The sequence below is a fragment of the Grammomys surdaster genome, unplaced genomic scaffold, assembly GCF_004785775.1.
Source record: "Grammomys surdaster isolate TR1022 unplaced genomic scaffold, NIH_TR_1.0 64, whole genome shotgun sequence".
In the NCBI taxonomy this organism is placed as follows: domain Eukaryota; kingdom Metazoa; phylum Chordata; class Mammalia; order Rodentia; family Muridae; genus Grammomys; species Grammomys surdaster.
The window spans coordinates 8,270,761-8,295,993 of record NW_021604566.1 but is presented as its reverse complement, the minus strand read 5'-3'; the positions used below and the strand labels follow the sequence as shown (position 1 = coordinate 8,295,993).

Sequence of the window (25,233 nt, the reverse complement as noted above, 5' to 3'; positions counted from 1 at the left end):
AAAACCAAGATTTAGAATGAAGTGACTTGTGTAAGCCAGAGGGATAAAATAAAACAGGAGAACCACAGCCTGGATCCTACAGTCTGACTCCAGTATGAACACATTCAAAGTTCTCTCCCACTGCTATGCAGATCATGTGAATTTAGTATCCTGTAACATGTAAGGGGGCCCAGAGGGTCAAATCTCATCCACAACTCTCATGGCTTCCGTTATACACAGGTACACCTTATATTGTATACTTTACAATTTTTCTTTATTAAATCCTGTTTAGTACTGGTTATTTGGACATAGAGAAGAGTTCATCTGAAACTACAATGATAGTATCCAATAAATCATTGACTTAATACCTGATTATAAGTTTTCCTAAACATTAAAGTGTGTGTGTGTGTGTGTTTTCAGTAATTCATAGTTTATCATTTGGAAAAGCACTGAGAATCTATGAATAAAAATGAGCTTGGTCTACTCACTAGGACTGCTATCTTCCATGGATGATACATTTTACAATTGGGAATTAAAGCACAAGCAGTTTCACCTCTGAAGTGTAACTAGAAAAGACTTTTCTCCAGTTCTGTGGACTCTGTTCATTCTGCTGCTTGTTTCTTTTGCTGTGGAGAAACTTTTTAAAAAAAATGTAGTCATGCCTGTTAATTTGTTAATTGGAGCTATTTCTCATGCATAGAGAACATTCTTGCATATCCTATGTAGTGAAGTGTGTGTTGTGTTTTTTTCCATCAGATTCGTGGTTTCTAATGTTCAGTTAAGGTGTTCAATCTACTTTGAATAATTTTTTTTTTTTTTTGCGGGCTGAGAAATATAGGTTTGTTTTCAGTCTTTACAGGTTAATCCCAGTTTTACTAGTCCTGTTTTTGAATTGGTCTTTTTTTCTGTGTCTACATTTTTAACACTTTTCCAAAATAAATTAAGTGGCCATAACTGTGTAAGTTTATTGCTAGGTACCCTATTTTGTTCCATTTGTCTATATTTCTGTCTTTATGTCAATACCATGCTGCCTCTGTCACTTTTTAATCTGTATTCTTGCTACTAAAGATAGCTCCTGCTATTCATTTGTGTTTCCATGTGAAGTTTAAATTAACTTTTTAAAAAAGTTTTTTGTTGTTGTTGCTGCTGTTTTTTTAAGGTTTTTTAAAGTTATAAAAGTTATGAAAAGCATCTCAGTGGAATTTTGATAGTAATCACATTAGACCTGTAGATGACTTTTGTAGTATTTTCATTTTCATAATATTGATTCTGGCAATGCAGGACTGGAATTTATGAAGAACTGCAAAAATTAAGAGGAAAAAAAGAAAAGTCTATAGTTAAAAATGGTCTAATGAAAGAACAAGCAATTCTCAAAAGCAGAAACACAAACGACCAGTGATTATTTTTAAACAGCTTACCATCCTCAGTTAGCAAAGAAATGAAAATTAAAACTACTGAGAGATGTTTTCTTACTCTAGTCAGAAGGGCTAGCATCAAGGACATGACAACAAATGCTAGAGGAAATACAGGGAAAGAGAAATACACACTCATTCTTAGTGGGAGTACAATTCACAATTATTCTGAAAGTCAGTGTGGAATTTCCTAAAAAATTAAAGGTAAGAGATATAGAATATAAGAGATATAGAATATGTTCTGTGGATGTGTGGTGGGGTATGTGGGAAGGATATGTCTCAGCAGGCCCAGCAGAAGCATCCCTTCACCCTGAACAGAGTTTATTCAGGACATGGGGAGGGGAGTTAAGAGGTAGTAGAGGCAGACAAAGACAGAAAGAGAGAGGGGAGGGGCAGGGGAGAGGAGGGGAAGGGGAAGAGGAGGGAGAAAGCAGAAGGGAGAGGAGAGGAGGGGAGGGGAGGGGAGGGGAGGGGAGGGGAGGGGAGGAGAAAGTAGAGGCTGGACATGAGCACATGGAGAGAGGGGGAAGGTAAATGGGGAAGGGGTAAGGGGACAGAGGGGAAGCAAGAAGGCAAGAGATCAAGAAAGCAAGAGAGTGAGGAGAGGGCAAGCAGCCCCTTTTATAGTGGGCCAGGTCTACCTGACTGTTGCCAGGTAATTGTGGGGAGGAGCATACCTGGCTGTTGCCAGGTCACTGTGAGGGTGGAGTTTAGACAGAATGCTAACAGTCCTAACATGTGACTTTCTGAGCTTATGCTCAAGGGGTTATAAATCCTGCCACTGAGATACATGCAAAGAGAAATGAAATTATAGAATTTACTAAAGAATGCATGGACCTGGAAGGTATTAAATAAAAGTAATTTAGACTCAAAGATAAAAGTATCAGGTTGTGTCTCATATGAGGACCCTAGCTTATGATGTTTAAATATAAAGTTATGAAATGAGAAAGGAAGAACAAGATAATGAAAAAGAGTGGCCAGGGAGGGAGGAGACAAATAAGAAAAAAGTGACAAGAAAGCAGAAAGCACAGTATGGAAGACTGAGAGGGTACAATAGGGTGTCAGGGGTGGGGACCACAAAAGGGGAGGGATATCAGCAAAACCAAAATTGGTTTTAAAATACTACCACAAAGCCTATTGCTATATATGCTAATTTAAGAATTAATAAAAGAGGTTATAGATTTAGTAGTTTTCAGGTAAGAGCTTGCTATAGTTTGGAATGTAGATGTCCACTTATTAAAAGCTTAGACTGTTAGAGGTAGGACTGATTGGGAAGAAGTTTCAACTTTGGGATGAGCCCTTGAAAGGGACTGTAGGAGCTCATCTTTCCTCTTTCTGTCTCCTTCACTTCTAAGCCATGATGTGGGTGTTTCCCACCTCACACTCCTGGCATGATCGGCTGAGAATGCACCGAGCACCAGGCCAACTAACTACAAATCGGAGCCTCTAAAACGATAGCTCAAAATGAATATTTTTACTTTATAAGTTGTTTATCTTAAGTAGTTGTTATATCAATGGAAAGTGAATGAACATACTACTTTTGAATAGATAATGATAAGAATAAAAATAGGAACTTTTGGATCCAAGCAATGGGCAAACATGAACAACTTCCCCTGTTTGTGACACTTTTTCTCATTGTGTTCAAAGCAGATGCTGTTTAAACAAATGCATTTTTTTCTGAGAACTTGTTATGAATTTTTTTGTGTGCTAGATATACAATCAGACTCTGCACATACACTAGCAAGTGGCATTTTGTTACCCTCAGAGGGACCGCTGTTCAGAAGACATTGCTGAAACATGCATGCATGCTCCAACACAGTAAGAAGACAGCACTTCCTGCTTCAGTTCAAATAGCTAATTCTTGGCACACTGCCTGTACCATAAGTGCCCAGTGTCTATTAAATGCATGAATCATCTCTACATTATAATACACCTTTTAGTGGTCAGAATATCACATTGTATCAGATTCAATTCCTGTTTGTGCAGAAGTACTCAAACTCTCATGAATAATTGTACTCACTGACTCTATCCTAATAACCTTTTCTATAACAGTATGAGTCTGAGCATAACCATGCCCATTCTCTCATAAACTCTGGAGTTTGGTTTTTCTCACCTCTGTCTAGGATCATATTCATAGTTTAATTCTTAGGAGGGGAGGTGTTATGAATGATGATTTGATCAAGACTGTTGTAAAAATTGTTTTAAGCAACAACTTTATTTTTTTTTTATTTTATGCTTATTGTGGGAAAAAAAAAGAGAGGCTGCAGCGGTGGTGGAGGCCCAGAGGCTTTCCATGCTGTGGTGGGTCCCACATGCAGGAGGACCATCTAAGGTTCCAGTGGCCTGGAGGCTTTGGGGGCGGCAGGCCCCAATGACATGAGGAAGTCCTTGGTTCCAAAAGGGTTTACTGTCATGGCGGATGGTGGATGGTTCTGGGCATACCCCCGTAAAACTCAGGGCAGTCCCGAGTTATATACAGAGGGAGAAAGGGGGAGGGTCTGGGGAGGAGTGATTAATTTGCTCTGCCCTCTGGCCTTCATTAGTATGTAAATCCCTAGGGCCTGAGGCCTCTAGTCACACCCTCTACCTGTGCACTTTGGGAGGGGCTGTGACTGAACAATGTAGGTTCATGGAGACAAGACTGCATCAGGACTCTGGGTTCTGGGGGCACACTGAACTCCTGCCGGTTCTCATGTAGAGTCCCGGGGTTCTAGACACATGCCTAGCCATGAACCAGAATACCCTTACGCAGTCCCACAGCTTATAATGCATTTTTTTTCTATGTATTACCCAGATTCTGGGACAATACTGATTTAACCATTCAAAGTTGTGGTTCAAAAGCTGGGAAGGCAAAGAATTTCTAAGTTTTCAGAGTACATAATTCAGTGCTGGAAAGATTTTCCTATTTTGTCTTAAGACAGGGTTTCTATGGATGGCTCTGGCTTTCCTGGAATTCAACCTACAGACCATGAACTCAGAGATCCACCTGCCTATGCCTCTCTGCCTCTCTGTCTCTCTGTCTCTCTGTCTCTCTGTCTCTCTGTCTCTCTCTCTGCCTCTCTGCCTCTCTGCCTCTGCTGAGAATAAAGGTGTGCATCACCATCATCTGGCCACAAAACAGATTTTAATGGTTGAATGTCTGTATGTGGTTCCCCCTGCTGGCCCCCTATGGAAAAAAAATAATGTGACACTTTTATTCAGAAATCTGCAACTTGAACTTGTGAAAACACTGAGAAGAGAGAGACAATGTAGAGACATAGACAAAAAGAGAGATTGGCCCATTTCATAAATGGGTCCAAGACAAGATGGAGTTAAGATTGATTTCATCTGATGGATGGGAGGACGTGCTACCTCAGTTAACAGCTTAATGTGATGTAGCAATGGCAGTGGGATTCTGGGATGATAGTTCTTATGTATGTCCGTACAAAAGTAGTAATCTGATGCCAGTAGAGCTAATGGTACCAAAAGATGATGCAATTCTTTTGTGGTTTTAATTCATACAGATTTTAGAGTACAATGTAAATTGCCTTCTAATGTAAGAAGAGCTGTCAGAGAATTTTCCAGAGGTAGGTTTGCTGTTTAATTATCAAGGGCTGATAATACATTTGAATAGTCAGTTTGTATTTAAGTTAGTTTTAAAAGCAAAGAAACTGTCAGCCAAGTAAACTGAGGATTTTAAGTGGTAGTTCATTTTTATTTACTCAGTGGACAACCTATATAGAGTGAGATAAGAATTTAAATCTTATTTCTCTACTGCAGTAAGTCTGAAGTCCTGGGGCTGCAACGTCAGCTTTCTTAAACCTCTTTCTGCATACCTGTATTGTTACTAACAAGCTTAGTGTTAGAACACAGTCCAAGAATGGAGTTGTGTGAGATTTCTGAGTGCTTGTGAGAAAATTCCAAGAAACAAAGACAAGAGTCTTGTGATCTTAATTTCTTAAAAAAAACCCACACAGAAGTATTCTTAGATTATCATTTCATGTCTCTCCCAGGTATAGTGGATGGGAGTGAGTTTACTTTGGATTAATCATTACAGCTAGATATTGTTATTTGTTTACATGTCTCTATGGAAAAACATTTTTGCCACATGCAGGTTACTCTTGTGATTGTATACTTTACTCATATGACTCCTCTGAGTGTGCATTGTTTGGTGCTCTAAATAAAGTTGCATTAGACATTAGCCATCCCCACTTATTGGTTCCATTCTCTCAGGTCTCACTGTCTCTAGAGCAGTAACACTTAAGAATGTGGCAATGACACTATGTTAAGGCCAACATTAATATTTGCAAGCACAGTTGTAACAACTGCTTAAAATATTGAAAACACATCACCTTTGATGCCTTTAACCACACTGGCTTGTTTAGCCCATTCTTCCTTTCTTAGATGTAAATTTACTAGAACCAAGCTTCAAATTCTTAGCATGAGTCAGAATTAAAGAGAATCTTGCTCTATGTTTCCTTGTTCCCTTCTTCTCCTTCTCTTATTGTAACTGTCATCTTCATATGGCTGTTATTGTAGGTCACATACTCAAGTGTGAAAAGTATAATAGTACTTTTAAAAAATGTTCTGTACACTACTATCTAAATCCAAAACAGTATCTTCAAATAGGATGACCACATGCAAATGAATGAGACTTTATCCTCATCTTTTACCTTGCATAAAACTTAACTAATAGATCAAACACCTCAATGTAAGACATGATAACCTGATTCTGACAAAGTTAAAAATCAGGAATACATTTGAATTCATTGTCATAGGAAAGAGCATTCTAAACAGGACCCTGATACACAGGAATTAAGACCAACAATTAGTAAATGGAACATCGTGAAACTGCATTGCATTTCTTCAGCAAAGAACACTATCATTCAAATGAAGAAGCATCCTGCAGAATGGGAAAAAAGTCTAATTAAGGTTAGTACTTAGAACATAAAAAGAACTATACTAAACATCAAGAAAATAACAGCCCAATTTAAAAATGGGGCAAAGAATTAAACAGGCATTTCTCAATTGATGAAGCACATTAAAAAATAATCAACATTTTTAGCCATCAGAAAAATATGAATTAAAACAACTTTGAGATTTTTTTTCTTACTCCAGTCAGCATCACTAAGATTTTAAAAAATGGTGACAAATGCTGAAATGAATGTAAGGAAAGGGGAACATTTATTCACTGCTTGTGGGAGTGTAAAACTGGCACAGTAAGTATGGAAATCAATGTGGAGGTTCCTTAAAAATCTATAAATAGATCTACTACATGATCCAGCTACATCACTCTTGGGAATATACCCAAAGGAACTCTAGAAATATCTGTTTATACATTCATTGCAGTTCTATTCACAATAGCCAAGAAATGGAAACATCCTTGGTGCCTATGATTCAATGAATGAATAGAGAAAATGAGATGTGTTTATATAATGGAATATCATTCAGACACTAAGAAAAATTAAGTAATTAAATTCATAGGTAAGTAGGTGGAACTGATAGCAATCATTCTGAAGGTAAAGTAACTGATACTTAGTAAGGCAGATGCCAAATGTTTTCTCTCATTTGTAGATGTCAGCTTTGAATATATATATTTAGTATCTTTTCATTATTTATATATTATATAATATATATAACTTATAAATATATAAGTATAAAGGCTGGAGGGGAATAATGAAACAAGAAGGATTAAATTGAAGTGTAGAATAGAAGAAAATGATAGGGGAAGAAATATAGTAAGGAACAAAAACCAGTAAATGTATACAATCAGTAAATGTATTCAATATTTCATATTCATATGGAAACTTAACTGTAGAAGCATACACACACACACACACACACACACACATATATGGAGAGAGAGAGATCTACTTAAAATGGAGATGCCTTACAAGAGGGAGATGATACCCATCCATACTAGACACCACAGGCTAATAAATAAAAAGTCCTAACCTGATATGAATTACGTCATTTTAGAGTTGTGGTCCGTGAAGTTCTATATGCCTCTAAACGTTATAGGTTATAACCAATGCTCTTGATTTCCCCTCATTACTTGACTGTAAGATATTTCTGAAGATCCCACATACTTGAATCATAGAACATGGATATGTCAAGATGGTACTGACCTGGAAGCTTCATCCCTACTGGCCAGCTTTCGTAGTGCTGAAAGTTAATATGCATACTAATGTAGGAGACAAGTAATCATCAGTCTAAGCAGGCTATAAACCCAGCCAGCTACAAGAATGTCTGGTTTGCTGAGACACGTTCACTAATGCAATAGTGGTATGGACATCATGGGAGTAGCCAACTACTTTTTGATTAGACGCAAGCCACCACAAAATAATAATAATAAAAGAAAACCACATGGCATTATTATTATTTGGCAAAAAACTCATGTCTAGACAGGTCATATACACTAGGGGAGAACATATTACTATTAGTCTTCAAGATGAAAATAGTATTAAATGGACTTCTAGTGACATATCATTCTACCCATAGATAAACGCATATCACAACCCTCACCAGAGAAACTTCTATTTGCAGGGCATGATTATTAACACAGAGATTTACAACTCATCAAAGTACAGAGAATAAGATATAGTGGGATGCCTAGCCCTAAATGGTACATCTCTATCACACCCCTTCCTCCAAGGCTCAGGGATAACTGTGAATACTTTAAGAGTGTAATTCCCAGTGCATTTACCATGCCTGTCTTAATTAGAGTTTCTATTGCTGTGAAGGGACACCATGACCACAGAAATTCTTAGAAAGGAAAACACTCAATTGGAGCTGCCTTATATTTCAGAGGTTTAGTCCTGTATGACTAACTTAGCTGGAAACAAAGCAGTATACAGGAAGATATTATGCTGGAAAAGTTAAGTGTTCTACATCTTGATTCACAGGCAGCAGCAGAAGACTGCCAGACTAGGCCTAACTTGAATATATGAGACTTCAAAGCCAGTCCCTACAATGACATACTTCCTCCAACAATAAAACATCTACTCCAACCAGGCCACAACCCCTAACAGCTTCACTCTCTATGGACCAAGCATTCAAACACATGAATCTGTGGAAGCCATTCCTATTCAAACCAACACAATGCCCCAGCAAAAGGCCACACATCACAGAATATATACAAGCATCACAAATCGGGTACAATGGGTATTTACAAAAATATTATTTAAAATTGGATGAGTCAGAAAAAAAAGTCAATATTGGAGGAGTTGGGGGAAGGATGAGTATGACTAAAATACATTGTCAATAATATTCAATTATTAAAGAAATAATACACACTTTTGGCTGGGGCAAACACCTAGCTGGTCTGCTCTGGTGAAGACATAACCTGAACCACCCTAGAGAAACGACAGCACTCAGAGCAGCAGAGGAACCACTGCACTCAGAGCAGCAGAATTTCAGGATCCCAGAGGCAGCCTGATTCCCAGGAGCCTCTTCCACCCAGGAGCTCTGGAGCACAGGATCACAGAGACAGCTAGACTCCGAGGAGTTCTGACACAAACAAGATAACTGGAAAGACAGTCTGAAGTCAGAGTCAGTGAGTGTGCCTAGCACTAGAGATAACCAGATGGCAAAAGGAGAGCACAAGAACATAAGCAACAGAACCAAAGTTACCTGGCACCATCAGAGCCCAGTTCTCCCACCATAGAAAGTCCTGGACACCCCATCACACTGGAATAAGAAAAATTCAGACTTAAAAATCACTTCTCATGATGATGATAGAGGACTTTAAGAAGGACATAAACAACTCCCTTAAAGAAATACAGAAGAACACAGATAAACAAGTAGAAGCACTTAGAGAGGAAACACAAAATCCCTTAAAGAATTATAAGAAAACACAACCAAACAGGTGAAGTAATTAAACAAAACCATCCAGGATCTAAAAATGGAAGTAGAAACAGTAAAGAAATCTCAAAGGGAGACTATACTGAAGATAGAAAACCTAGGAAAGAGATCAAGAGTCATAGACGCAAGCATCATCAACAAAATACAAGAGATAGAAGAGGGAATCTCATGTGCAGAAGATACCAAAGAAAACATTTACACAACTGTCAAAGAAAATGCAAAATGCAAAAAGCTCTAAACCCAAAACACCAAGGAAATGCAGGACACAATGCAAAGATCAAACTTAAGAATAATAGGTATAGATGAGACTAAATAGTCCAAACATAAAGGGACAATAAATATCTTCAACAAAATTATAGAAAAAAACTTCCCTAACCTAAAGAACGAGATGTCCATAAACATACAAGAAACCTACAGAACTCCAAATAGACTTGACCAGAAAAGAAATTCCTCTAGTCACATAATAATCAAAACATTAAATGCACAAAACAAGGAAAAAATACTAAAATCAGTAAGGGAAAAAGATCAAGTAACACATAAAGGCAGACCTATAAGAATTATACTGGACTTCTCATCAGAGACTATAAAAGCCAGAAGATCCTGGACTGATATCATACAGACCCTAAGGGAACACAAATGCCAGCCCAGACTACTATGCCCAGCCAAACTCTCAATCACTACAGATGGAGAAACCAAGATATTCCATGACAAAACCAAAATTACACATATCTTACCACAAATCCAGCCTTACGAAGGAGAATAGATGGAAAATTCCAACACAAGGAAGGAAATTACAACCTAATAAAAGCAAGAAAATAATGTTCCAACAAACCCAAAAGAAGATAGCTACACAAACATAATTCCACTTCTAATAGCAAAAATAACAGGAAGCAACAATCATTTTTCCTTATTATCTCTTTACATCAATGGACTAAATTCCCCAATAAGTCGACTAAGAGACTGGATACAGAAACAGGACCCAGAATTTGCTGCATACAGAAAACACACCTCAGTAACAAAGACAGATACTACCTCCAAGTTAAAGACTGGAAAACAATTTTCCAAGCAAATGATCTCAGCTATTAAAAACAATGAATTTGAGAAATTCTTAGGCAAATGGATGGAACTAGAAAATATCATCCTGAGTGAGGTGACTCAATCACAAAAGAACAAACACTGTATGCACTCACTGATAATTGGATATTATCCTAAAAGCTCCCAATACCCAAGATACAACTCACAGACCACATGAATCTCATGAAGAAGGAAGACCAATGTGTGGGCACTTCAGTCCTTCTTAGGAGTAACAAAATACTCATAGGAGCAAATATGGAGACAAAGCATGGATCAGAAACTGAAGGAGGGGCCCTCTGGAGGCTGTTCCATCTGGGTATCCATCTCATGTACTGTCATCAAAGGTAGACGCTGATGTGGATGCCAGGAAGTGCGTGCTGGCAGAAGCCTGATATAGCTGTGTCCTTAGAGGTCTGCCAGAGCCTGACTTACACAGAGGTGGATGCTCACAGCTAACCATTGAACTGAACAAGGTGCTCCCAATGGAGGAGTTAGAGAGAAGACTGAAGCAGCTGAAAGGGTTTGAGGCCCCATGGGGAGAGCAACAATATCAACCAACCAGAGCTCCCAGGGTCTAAACCATCAGCCTGGGAGCCCATAGGAAGGGAACCATGGCTCCAGCTGTGTATGTAGAGGAGGATGGCCTTTTTGGACCTAGGTGGGAGAGGAGATTCTTGGTTCTGTGAAGGCTGGATGCCCCAGAGTGGGGGAATTCAAGGGTGAGGTTATGGGACTGTTGTTGAGTGTGGGCACATTCTCATAGAAGCAGGAGGCAGGGGGATTGTATAAGGAGTTCCTAGGTAGGAAGAAAATGTAGTAAGGGGATAACATCTGAAATGTTAATAAAATATCCAATAAAAAATAAAATACTTAAGAACAACAACAAAAAAGAAATAATACAGATTTTAAAGAATAATAATAATAAAAGTGAAACTCTACTTGAAGCCAAATACTGCCAAAACCCCCCAAAAACAAACAAACAAGCAAACAACAACAACAACGAACTGAGCTGGAAAATAGAAAATATCAGTTGAAATAGAAAGCTATAAAATTAATGTAGTAGACTGAAGAGATAACTAACAATATAAGATTTTTGAAATTAAAATCATAATACTGAAAATTTAAGCCTGATTCTGTGGGGCATATCAGCAAATTAAAGTAGGTTAAAAAGAAGTCTTGTTTATCAAATATATATATATATATATATATATATATATATATATATATATATATATATATCAGAAAGAATTTACAGAATGTAGTAGAGAAAAAGGAAAATGATATGTGTTGATAAAGTGGTAAGAAGATGAAATCATAAATTGTAACTATCCTGGCTAGGTTTATGTCAGCTTGACAAATGTTAGAGTGATCTGATATGAAGGAGCCTCACTTGAGGACATGCTGCTTTAAGATTTGGCTCTAGGCCAAAACCATACAGTGGGAAAAATGAAAGCATCTTCAACAAATGTTTTTGGACTAGCTAGATGTCTGCATATAGAAGAGTGAAAATAGTTCCATACTTATCCCCCTGCACAAAATTCAAGTCCAAGTGGATCAAGGACTTTAACATAAAACAAGGTACACTAAATATCATAAAAGAGAAAGTTGGACATACCTTTAAACATAGTGGTATAGAAGACAAGTTCATGATCAGAATACTAATAGCTCAGACCCTAAGACTGACAATCGATAAATGGGACCTTGTGAAATTGCAGGAGGAACACTCCCCCATTGCTGGTGGGAATGCAAACTTAAATGGCCACTTTGGAAATCAACTTGGCATTTTCTCAGAAAACTGGGAATAGTTCTACCTCAAGACCCAGCTATATCACTCCTGAGAATATACCCAAAAGATGAGCCAAGATCTCACAAAGATACTTGCTCAACTATGTTTATAGCAGCTTTCTTTGTAATAGCCAGAAACTAGAAACAACATAGATATCCCTCAACTGATGAATGTATAGATAACATGTGTTACATCTACACAATGGAACTATTCAACTACTAAAAAACCAAGACATCCAACTTGAGAATATCATCCCAAGTGAGGAAACTCAGCTTCTAAAGGTCATGTACGGTATGTATTCACTTATAAGTGGATATTAGCCATAAAATACAGGTACCATGTTACATGCTACAAACACAAAGAAGATAATCCAGAAGGAAGGCCTAAGCAAGGAAGCTTGAATCTCATCTAGAAGGAGGAATAAAATAGTAATAAGAGGCAGATACAAGGGTGGAATTGGGAGGGAAGGGAATGGGGAGGGGAGTAGGGGATTCACGATCAGAGGCAAGGAAGGAGAAATGGCTAGATGGCTGTAAAAATGAGTGGAAATCTGCAACAGATAAGGGTGAGGAGGTAAGGAGGATCTCCAGGAGGAGACAGAGACCTGGGATAAGGGGACACCAAAGAATCAATGCAGGTGACCTTAGCTGTGACTCACTACATTGGGAATATGGAACCTGAAGAGGCCACATCCTATTGTCAGAGAGGAAACAGAGCAGAGAGATGCACAAACCCACCTACAAAACTTTCGACCCAAAATTTATCCTGTCTACAAGTAATGCAGGCACAGGGGATGGACAAGAACCAATCTCTAACACTATTAATGATACTCTGTTATGCTTGGAGACAGAAGCCTAGTATGGCTGTTTTTTTAGAGGTTCCACCCACCAGCTGACTCAGACAAAATCAGACACCCACAGCCAGTCAATGGAGCTTGAGGACTCTTGCAGAAGACTAGAAGGAAGGGATTGCAGCCCCTAAGTGGATAGGAACTCCACAGGAAGACCAATAGAATCAACTAACCTGGACCATTGGGGCACTCAGAGACTGAAACAACAACCAAAGAACACACCTGGACTTGACCTAGGCCTCCTCACACATATACAGTAGATGTGAAGCTTGGTCTTCATGTGGGTACCCAAGAGCTGGAGCAGGAGCTATCCCCAAAACTGTTGTCTGTATGTGGGATATGTTCTTCTAGCTGGGCTGCTTTTTCTGGCCTCAATGGGAGAGGAAGTACCTAGCCTTGTATATACTTGATGTGCTATGGTGGAGAGGAACCTAGGGGCAATCCCTACTTACACAGAGGAGACAGGGATGGGGGCTGTATTGTGGAGGTGCTGACCAGGAAGGTGGCAATGAGTAGGATATAAAGTGAAAAATAAATAAACAAACAAACAAGCAAACATAGAAATAAAACATTGAAATAATTCAAATTGAAAAGTCAAGCTACAGTGATAAAGAAACTTAAAACCCTAAGGGAAGGATGCCCTTTTCCAGTGTTTGAAAATGTAGGATGACTTTAAAGTAGACTTTCTAAAACAGTATGCAAATACAGATTTGTGGAAGTACTTACTTGTTGAGAATGTTTTATATACTTATAGAAGTGAATTAATCTTCAGTCTCATTTATCTAAAATACACTGCTAATCATGATCACTATTGCTTGCAAAGAGGACATTTAAAACCTTAACTAAAGATGACCTCAAGAGAGGCTTACAAGTTAAAATTGCTTAAATTATCTTTCCTTACAATTGGATGAAGACTTTCTTTTCAGTATCAGTATTTATAAGACATGTCTACACATCTTCAATCACACTTTTTTATGTGATAGGATTGAAAGGAAGATTTGTAGAGCAGACTTAATCCTTCATAGATGCGAAGGTGACACTGTACCTGTGCAAGCTTTGCTAAGAAAACCAGAGTTTAAGAGGATGTGTGATTTCAAATTGTGTACATTAAATATGGAAGCAGAAATTTCACTTGCAGAGTGAAGGGACCTCAAGGATATAGGAGGCAAGCATTCCAGCAAGGCTAAAAGTTCACTGTGACATCTAGATAAAATATGTCGGAAAATAGAGATCACTGAAAATGGAGATTGGGGAAGCTGTAAATTTGCCTGAACACAATAGTAACCATTCTGGTCTGCATTTCATGAGAGACTATGACTCTCCGTGCTGGGAATGTTAGAGTTGGGTATTGTGAGCAACCAGCCTGACTACTGCATCCCTTGTTTATAGTGACCAGCTGCAGCAAAAGCAGTGCTCCTACATATTTCCTCTGTGACGCAGTGCTGTCATCTTAACTTTATGTTTCTCCGCTGATGTGTTCAATGCAATACTTCATTTTTACAGTAGGTCAAACCATATAATATGTCAGTATGTGACTGTGTCTGCTGTAATTTTTAAAAACTATGTGACTATTTTCACACTGTTAAATCCATTAGAATACTATGGTCTTTATAGTGCACACATCGAGTCTGGGCTGATAGACCACACTGGGATACAGAACCTTGAAACTTTTCAAAAGTGCCTGTCTATTCTAAATATAATTTACATTTTCAGGTGCAGGTCTGCCAACTTACTGGCTTCCTCTCAGAATTAACATCATGGCAGTAGAGTGTAGCCTACACTAAGATCCCTAAGAAAGCATCATACATGTGTCACTTGTGTTACAAGAGGTACCCAGGGAACAAGTTTACAGGATGCTCTTTGTAGAGTTTATTGTATGTAAGATAAATGCATTAGCCTCTTTTGTTTATGTACACAAGTGACTTAAAAAATCACTTACTGAAAACATTTGGGGAAAATAGTTTTTTTTTTTTTTTTTGCTAAGTAAATATATGTCTTTCTTGTCATTGTTCTTTAAAGAATAATGTAATAGCTACTTATGGGGTATTTACATTATATTATGTATTCTAAGTACCTAAATTTGAGTTAATATTTTCTTCAATGGCTGATAATGAATTTTCTACCTCTAATTTTACCTCCATGTGATAAGTCTGTGTGTATACAGAAAACATGTCTATAATAGTATTTTATATAATATGATTCACCTAAATAATAATGGTAGGCATGCATAGAAACTATATAAATACTATGATCATTTTATAGAAGACCTAGAATATTCATGGAACCAGTCCCCATTGAATTCAAAAGTCAAATGTGGTGTTTGAGTTTGAAGAAGCTCAACATTGCCTGACCTTTGAACATATTCTGAGACTTTCATCTCTGAAGTGTCAGGGTTCCAGAAGAAAATCATGACATCTAGTGAAGATCCAGTTTCCTTGAGCCTTGGTTGTGAGACCACAGGGATTTGGAACTGATACACACCCACATGCATGTAGTGATTTCCTTGTTTATAGAAATTCTCTGAAACACTCGGGAGACTTAGAAGCAGTCATGGCTAGAATCCCCTGAAAGCACAGATCTCTCCTGTGGCCAGAATATAAGTCCTTCTGGGTTTTGTCTGACAGCTGTGTGAATCTTTTCAGGGGTTCCTTGAAGGGAATTAACATTCAGGCAAAAGCAGCTCAGGTAAGAGTGAGCGAATTATTGTTTGCTCTGTTAGGCTTCAAAAGAATTTAGAGCAAATGTCTTTCAATCCCTGGGGTTAAATTGTTAAAGTGGATCTTCTCATTAAATTAGAAGTGGAGATGTTGTAAACACTGTTTTCAGATGCTCCACGACTCTGCTCTTCTTGAACTTCCTAACATTGTGAAGCTGTGCTCTTGACACTTGGTCTGGGTCCAGAACCTTTGACAAGGTATGTAATGTTGGGATGGGGGGGCATTCTGTGGCCTATATGCCTTCACCTGTTCCTTTAACTGTTTTTTTTTTTTTGCTAAACAATATATGAATATGTGTATGAAACATACCCATATATCACATTTATATATCTGAGAATTTCCAACCTGCACACTTGCCACCAATTTAAGTCTACACATGTTGTTAAAGGGAACCTCTACAAAGATGGTGAATGGCATGATAGGGTAGGTATTAGCAATATGAGGCAGGAAAGTTTCCAAACAGTAGTGGAAAAGTTCAGTCAGAATATACCTACACAAGCCAACCAGGCAACAAGGCACTGCAGAGCCCAAGCCCAGGGAGGGGGCTGCATCAATCCTGCTGTGAGACCCAGGGGTTTCTATTTTAAGCAATGTCCAATGTACTGAACACTGGGGAAGAATATCTTGATCAAAATTTCAGAGAAAACTTATTTGAGCATTTTCAGACTGACTTGTTTTTAAATGTGTTTAGAAATAGAAAATATGTTCCTAAAGAGAATGAAGAATCTTTTCAAGTGTTAGCCTTGATCATGTGCATTTGGAGACTAAAAGAGCATTAAAAAGATAACCTTCATGCATTGAAATAACAAAAAATGTGATTTGAAATTAAAACTCTTATTTGCAAAAGTTTCATTTCTTTGAATTTCTTTTCATTTGCATCATAAATAACAATAACAGCTCAGGCAAACAAAACAAGAGGGATCTGTTGTAAATATCAATAAGACAGAAATTAAGTTGTGAGACTGCAGTTAGCCAACAGGTGAACCATATACAGCAGAGTTCTGATCTGTCATCTCTGCATCACCAAGACTAGCTAAACATAGCCTGGGTGGCAATGGTCCCAGAAGGCAGGAACTGGACTCGTAATTGGTAGTACTCTTATTTTTAAACTTTTGCATATATTACTGAATGTTAATTATACAAAGAGGGTTCCGTTGTGGTATTTTGATTCTGATGCATATAAAACTGTGAATTTATTTCCCACCATGCCCCCCACATGGATTCTCTTCTTATTCCATGGTCCCTCTTTATTTTTCCTGTTTTGTTTGCTTTTTATTAGCATATATGACAATGGGTTTCATTGTGATATCTTCACACGTGTGTATTATATACTTTGCCCATACTTTTGCTCTTCTCCCAAAATTTCTATAAGTGATAACATTTCTCTCTGTATTTGTAACACACATTTAGATCAGGAGACCACATGAGATACTTGTCTTTCTGAGTTTATCATGATGTAATGGTCTCTAATAACAACTATTTTTTTTGGTTAATGAAAACTTATAGTTTTACATTTGTGTGTGTGTGTGTGTGTGTGTGTGTGTGTGTGTGTGTGTGGTGTGTGAGTTGCCAGTGGAGGTCAAAAGCAGGTATCAGATTCTTGGGCTAAAGTTATAGGTGCTTGGGAGAAGCCTGAATTGGGTGCTGGAATCAAACTTTAGTCTTCTGCAAGAGCAGCAGTTTCTCTCGAATGAGCCATCTTTCCAGCCTTGCCATTCTTTATTAACGCCTAAAACTTCATTTTCTTTATCCATTCATTTATTCATGGGCTGGATTGGTTTCATAATTTGGCTAGTATGTTACCACAACATACATGGCTGAGATGGTATCTGCCATGTGCTGACTTTGATTCCTCAGGAAAGTACCAGAAATGAAAACAAACTCTCCCACCACTATCCATGTTTTGCTTGATTCTACCTATTATTTAAAGACCAGACGTAACCAACTTCAACCTAACTAGTCCTGTACAATGCCCCTATTTCTAGTTAGTCACCTTTAGCTCATCTTCACAGTTGCCTACACTCAAGGCAGAATTGGTTTGTTCCTTTCCTCTAATCAGATGCTTTTCCTCTCTGCCTGTCTTTGAGGTTTACGCCAAACTCCAGTGACAGTGGCTAAGTCCCTTGTCACAGCAAACTCAGAATATACCACTTTTGCTTTTTTATTTTGTTGATCTTCAATTCCACACAATTGTCAAAGTAATTTCTAAACAAAGATAAATATCATTACTCCTTTTAGCTACAATTTCTCATTCTTATCCTATACATATTAAAAACTGATATTAAAGAAGTGGTAGGAAGATACCTACACAGTGTACTAGGACTCAATCGACAGAGACTTTGGATAGTGTATGAGGTGGAGAGCGTTAAGGTATATATTAGTTCAGTTTAAGTTGCAGTAATGAAAAACCATGGGTTTAAATAATTCACCAAGTTTACTGAGCTCATTAGCTTTGGCAATTTGAATTTCATGATTGCATGGTTTTGTATGTTTCAACTCTGGCTAAGACCTCATGGCAAATGACATCACAGTGATAAAAGTATGTACAGAAGGGAGTATACAGCAAGGTAGAAAAACAGAAACCCAGAGGCTAGCCCCTCTACTTGACCTCTTCACACAACTCATTATAGTAATCACCATGACTCTTTGCTGAGGGGCAGTGCCGTACAACCTAGTTCTATTAGGTGCTACCTTATGCTTTTACCCCCACCCTAACCAACACCACAGTCCAGCATGTGAAACTTGGGGGCATGCACAAATTGTATGACAAATTATAATGCCAACTGTCCTGTGTCACTGACACTGGACAAGAAGCCAGTCCAAGCACAAAACTTGCTTCAATCTATAGCCTTTCTTCAACTAAGGGAAAGTAAGGTTTAGAAGAGCTTGCTGCAGAGAGAAGGGCTGATTCCTCAAAAGGCATCTCAGGACACTGAAAGTCAGTACCAGTAGGACCACTGCAATTATATGACAATTCTATGTATACCATCAAAACTAAAGGGGACAGGATTTGTGTACTGAATCTACAAAATTGCAAATGCATATGAAACATTCAATTGACTGTATGATACAGCCATTGCCTTTACTTCAATCACCAACTTTACTGTTGAAGGCAGATACTGATTTTAAAAAAAATTCCTACAGGGAGATAACCTTCACCAGTCAACTTCAGTTTCAGACAACCTGGGCTTACCAGTGTTTACATTGTCACTTCATGATTGTGCTGGCTAGAATTGGAGACAACAAAGTTTCAACTGAGAAAATGCCTAATACCAGACTGTCAGCAAGCCTATAGGGCAGTAGTTCTCAACATGTGGGTCACAACGGGGGGTGGGGGGAGCTGTCAAATGACTCTCTCATAGGTGTTGCCAAAGACCATCAGAAAACACAGATGTTTACATTATAATGGATAAGAATAGCAAAATTACTGTTATGAAGTAGTAACAAAAATCATTTTACGGTTGGGGGTCACCACCACCTCATGAGAAGCTGCATTAAAAGTTCCGGGTTGCATCATCAGGAAAGATTAGAACCACTGGATGGATCATTTTTAAATTAGTGATTAATAAAAGAGCATCCTACTGTGAGTAGGGCTGTCGTTAGGTTTGTGGTGTTTGGTTCCACAAGAAAGCTGACTGAGCAAACCATGGGGAATAAGCCAGTAAGCAGCACCTGCCATGGACTCTGCTTCAGTTCCTGACTCGAGGCTCCTGGCCAGTTTGAGTTTCTGTCTTGGTTTCCTTCAGTGGATTGTGATTCAGGATACGGAAGCGAAATAAACCCTTGCTTCTTCAAGTTTCTTTTGGTCTCACTGTTTCATCATAGCAGTAACAACCCTCACTGGACAATGGTACATTTTTTAACCTCCTAATTCTTTCTGAGCAGCCTGTCCATTCCCATTAACTGGCAGTGACATTGAGGTAAGACAAAAGTCTTCTCTTTTCAAGTCTGTTTGCAAAGTATAATGCTTCAGGCAAATAAACATCACAAAAACAGTTGTCAAGGAAAAAAAAAGAAAGCAATGTTAGCTTCCCTGAAATAATTTTCCTAAGATATTTCCATTTTCTCAGCCTTTCTTTTAATCCTCATGTCATAAATACATTTAATTTATATTAGAGAGACATAATGTTTCTGTGGGTTTGTACTCACCCAGGCATGGGGCTGCAGAAAGAAAATGGTAAATTGATGAAGTCTTGAGGAATTCATTGCCAACCAGGAGAAATGAGTGAAGATCAAAGGCAGACCTGAGCCATTCAAGCCAGGCTCTGCTCATCATGATCTTGAGGCTGCAGATATGTATAGTAAACTATGTGTAGTTTATGTTGGTAATCCAGATGCTTCATGTTTGAGTTCTCACATTCACTCATTCTTACTTTGAAACATGCAATAGACATGATGATTTCAAGCAATCAAGCAGCATGCAAAGGCTTGTTTTACTCTTATCCTCTATAACTGTCATTCTCATCCCTCTTATGTAATAGATAATCCTTTCTTCATACTAAACTGCGTCTATATATGGTTTTTTACTTAATCATCAGATAAAACATTAATTTAAAAAAGAGATATAAAATGTATCAGGTAAGAAATCAAAATGTGTTCTCAACAAAATGGAATATTGCTTATCTTGAAAAGCAGGAGTGGGCTTCTAATACATTCTACAACATAGATTGACATAGAAATATTTTTTTGTATTTTTGAACTATAATTACATCATTTCCTCCTTTACCTTTCCTTCCTCAAACTCTTGCTTTCTCTCAACTTCATGATTTGTGGTTTTCAATATTTGAATAAAGAGCCAATCTACTCAGTCTGCATAACATTGCCTGTATTATATGGTCAAGAAAGTGACATCGTAGTATTGTATAACTGATTGAGTAGCTCTCTCCTGGGGAATGCCATTTCTCCTGTGCTGAGCATTCTCTAGTTTCTCCTAGTTCTTTGCCTAGGCCTGAGTCTGAGACATGGAGCCCTTCCAAGTTTGTATCACCAGTTCCTTATGCTTAGCAAAAACGGACAGCAACAAAAGACAAATAGTTTTAAAATTTAATTTACATGAAAAGTCAAAAAAAGATATAATAGAAAGTAAACTGTAGACTACCAATACTGGAAGAATGATAGAACAGGAGAGTATGCATAGAACTTATGCCTAGAGTGGTGGAAGTTCTAGAGAGAATGTTAATATATGTAGAGTCCTGTCAGTGTGCTCATTGTCACTGGATTCCACCTTTATAGTGGGTTAAGCTCCAAAATGTATGTTAATCGTATCACATATAAATAATGTAAATAAATAATAATTTTACATATTCAATAAAACTTCCATCAAAATTCCAAATTGACTCTTCACAGAAAGTGAAAATAACATCTTAAATTTTAGCTGGAAACACACTCACACACACACACCACATACCAGAATAGCTAAAATAAAATAAACAATAAAAGAGTTCCTGAAGATATTATTATTCCTGATTTTAAGTTATACCTTAGCGATACCATAATAAAACTAGATACTATGGTCACAAAAACACACATATTAATTGATGAAATAGAATTAGGATACAGATATAAATTCATACACCTATGGATAGATACCTGTTTATGTTATGCAGTTTGTTTTACTTTCAACATGATTTACATAATTTAATAAGGTTGTTAACAACTGGTTATGTACTTAATACATACTTTTTAAGGCATTTCAATATAAAATATTCACAGTGTAATTTTATATGGTTTAATTTAAATTGAATCATTCAGCATTTTTGTCCCAAGGTTATGCAACAGTTTTCCTGATGATAGGGAAACCCCTTAGCTAAATCTGTGTAATTGATGAAACCACAAATCTATAAATTTCATAATCAGTGGAGCCAAAAATATTGTTTCATGACACTCTGTCTAGGCTTGTGACATATTCATTGTATTTCTAGTGCATGTCCTGAAGGCCAAATTCTGATAGAGCATTTGGAAAGTACAGCAGCTTGTTTTTGTTGACTTGACACAAACCTAGACATATCATGGAGAGGAACTCTCAGGAGAGGAATTGTCTCCATCAGATTGTCCTATAGACGTGTCTATAGGAGTGTTTTCTTAATTAATAATAATAAGGTGGATAGGCGTATCTCATTTATATGTAATAACTATACATAATTTATTAGAGTTGCAGATTTCCACTCATTCTCATGGCCATCTGGCCATCCCAACTGCCCCCCCTCAATCAACCCTGCACCCCCACTCCTCTGTAGATCCCCTTTCCCATTCAGCTCCCTTTGTCCATCTTCCTTCTAGGAGGTATTATTTTCTCTTTCTAAGTGAGACTCAAGCATCCTTGCTTATGAATCTTCTTCCTGTCTAGCCTCCTTGGGTCTGTGGAGTGTAGCATGGTCATCCTGTATTTTATGGCTAATACCAACTTAAAATTGAGTACATATCATGCATGTCCTTTTGGGACTGTGTTACCTCACTCAAGATGATGTTCTCTGAATAGTATTCCATTGTATAGATGAACCACATTTTCTTTATCCATTTTTTGGTTGAGGAACATCTAGGTTGTTTCCAGTTTCTGGCTACTATAAAGAAAGCTGCCATGGACATAAGTATGTGTTTTTGTAGGATGGTGGAGCATGCTTTGATATATTCTCAAGAGTGGAGTAGCTGAGTCTTAAGGTAGAACTATTCCCAGTTTTCTGAGAAAAATGCCAAATTGATTTCCAAAGTGGTTATACAAGTTTGCACTCCCACCAGCAATGGAGGAGTATTCCTCTTTCTCCACATAATCACTAGCATGTGCTACTCCTTGAGTTTTTGATTTAAGTAATTCTTACTGGTATAAGATGGAATCTCAGAGTTGTTTAGATTTGCATTTCCCTGATGACTAAGGACTTTGAACATTTTCTTAAGCACTTTTGGTTCGAGATTCCTCTGTTGAGGATTCTCTCTCTCTCTCTCTCTCTCTCTCTCTCTCTCTCTCTCTCTCTCTCTCTCTCTCTCTCTCTCTCTCTCTCCCTTAGTAAAAACAGTATAAATAAGTTTTCACTTTATTTTAAAGCACCCTATGAAGCACACAGTAGACAGCCTCACTTAAAGAAATGTGGTTACAAAGTATTAAGTATTTAAAGTTGAATTAAAATCTGATTAACCATCTCTAGAGTTGGAACACATTTTTACACCTACAATAGGTGTAAAATCATCATTTCCATAATCAAGTTAGGTCTGTTCAGTGAATCATTTGTAAATAGTAAGCACAGTACAAGGATGATGATTTTCTCAGTTCCCCTGAGCAAGCCAGGGAAATCAAGCCACTAAATAAAGCCCAGTCTTCTGTGAAGACCACAAAGAATGTAGAGGATTTTTCTGTCAGTTTTCTGCTACATAGCTGACAGTTCAGTGACTGATACAAAATTGATTTAACCTCATTTAAAAGCCACTCTTGTTTTTGCATTTTTTATGTTTAATTTAGAAAAGTAAAACATATAACTTTTATCTCATAATTGTAGGTGTACCTTAGAAACACAGCTTATAATTCTTATGGGAGAAAATCAGGTAATTACTACTGAACAATAATTAATAATGTAAAGTTCTTCAAGCTCAAAATGAGTAAGTCTATGGATACTACTTAAAATCTAGATGAGATTGATTTTTCAAGTATCAATAATATTAGTCTTTAAAATGCTACCATTTGTGAAGTACAAAGAATATTTATGTATATAAACTGAACTACTGGACAAAAATATATAATCATCACAAACTGAGATTTTCTTGTGAATTCCATTTCATTTCCAATCCATCTCTTAGGTCTTCCAGTCCCAGCAGTCTTCTTGAGTAAAAGGCTAGTTTTTCAATTTAGTTTTCTTCTTCTTTGATATACAAATGCACCAACCACTGAGCCACATAATAGCAAAAGCTAATGCACCAGGGGACATCTCAAAAGGCCACCAAGATGATCTCAGTGAGGAGGGCTGACTACTTTTCTGTGAAGCAGTTAGTGTTTTCAGTTTATGAACTTTCTGAAGGACATTGTGCATGTCCTCCTGCAATCTAGTGAGCACAAGGGTGATCTGCTCTTTGAGGCTGCATCTGTACCCACCGTCTGAGCCCCAGTGTTCTCTGTCACCTCCACTTCCTACTGGCCAACTCTTGGTTCCTTCACTCAAATGTAGCATTCTATGCCCTCTCTCTCTCCTGTCACTGGAGGGTCTCTCTGCCTCTCTTCTCACAGTGTGGTGCTCCACTGCTACTTCTGCTGTCTTCTCCTCCATGCTTCACTTTACCTTTTCTCTTGATTGCTACCATATGCATTTTCCCAATGCTGCCATTTCCAGGAGATAGGTGAGCATCTTCACAAAACCCAGAACTTTCCAAGTGCTGAATAAGATCACCACCTAAGTAATACGTTTCTTGTCCAAATTGTTCCATACAATACTCTTCACTATCTGAATCACTTGTCAAATGATCTATTACTGAAGCATCTTCTCTGGGATCTTCATTTGTATCTTGGTGAACACAGACAACAGTGTTTCCTGTCTGCTGCGAGCTCTAATCTACGGGATTTTCATCTTCACTGCTTCTGGTACTCCGGGAAGAATAGGTATGAATGTCACTGTATATATCCTGAGCAAAGCTATCTTTAAATCCATTGGTAACAATGATTTCCAAGTTCTTATCTGTTGATTTTTTTCATCATTTTCTTATCATCACTGCCACTCTGTTCTGCTCTTTTTAACTCGTCTTGGGCCTCTTCTTCTTCAGACTCAGCCCCACTATCACTGCTCTCTGTTCTATCAGTAACAGCTTCGACATTTGAAGAGGTCAGAACATTACCAAGATAGGTTGAGAGGCTCAGTCCATTATTATCAAGGTAGGAGCATAGCAACATTTGGGCAGGCATGGTGCAGGAGGAGCTGAGAGTTCTACATCTTCATCTGAAGGCTGCTAGTGGAAGACTGACTTGAGAATTTTTTGTTTATGTCTGTGCTCCATTTTTTGATTGGGTTATTTGAGTTGCTTGTGTTATGTTCTTGAGTTATTTATAAATGTTGGATATTAGCTATCTATCAGATGGTGTGTTTCCCAATCTGTAGGATGATGTTTTGTCTTATTGACAGTGTCCTTTGCCTTACAAAAGCTTTGAAGTTTCATGAGGTCCCATCTCCATTGGTGCTTCTATTCAGGAAACTGTCTTCTGTACCAATTCGCTCAAAGGTATTTCCCATTCTGTGAGATTTAGTGTATCCAGTTTTATGTTGAGGTTCTTGATTCACTTGAACTTGAGTTTTGAGCAGGGTGATAAGTATTGATCTATTTTCATTCTTCTACATGTAGATATCTAGTTAGAGCATCGTTTGTTGAAGATGCTTTCTTATTTCCATTGTATGGTTTTGACTTCTTCATAAAAATAAAGTGTCCATAAGTGTGTGGGTTTATTTCTAGGTATTTGATTAGATTACATTAATCAATGTGTCTTTTTCTGTACTGAGATTTTCTTGTGAATTCCACTTAATTTCTAATCCATCTCTTATGTGATCCAGTCCAAGCAGTCTTGTTGAGTAAAAGGCCTTTTTTTTTCAATTCAGTTTTCACCAC

General features: G+C 37.8%; 1 pseudogene; it reads right to left on the bottom strand.

Moving 5' to 3' along the window:
- Positions 1-23,488: 23,488 nt before the first annotated feature.
- LOC114622440 lies at positions 23,489-24,538 on the bottom strand (annotated as a pseudogene).
- Between the last annotated feature and the right edge of the window lie 695 nt (positions 24,539-25,233).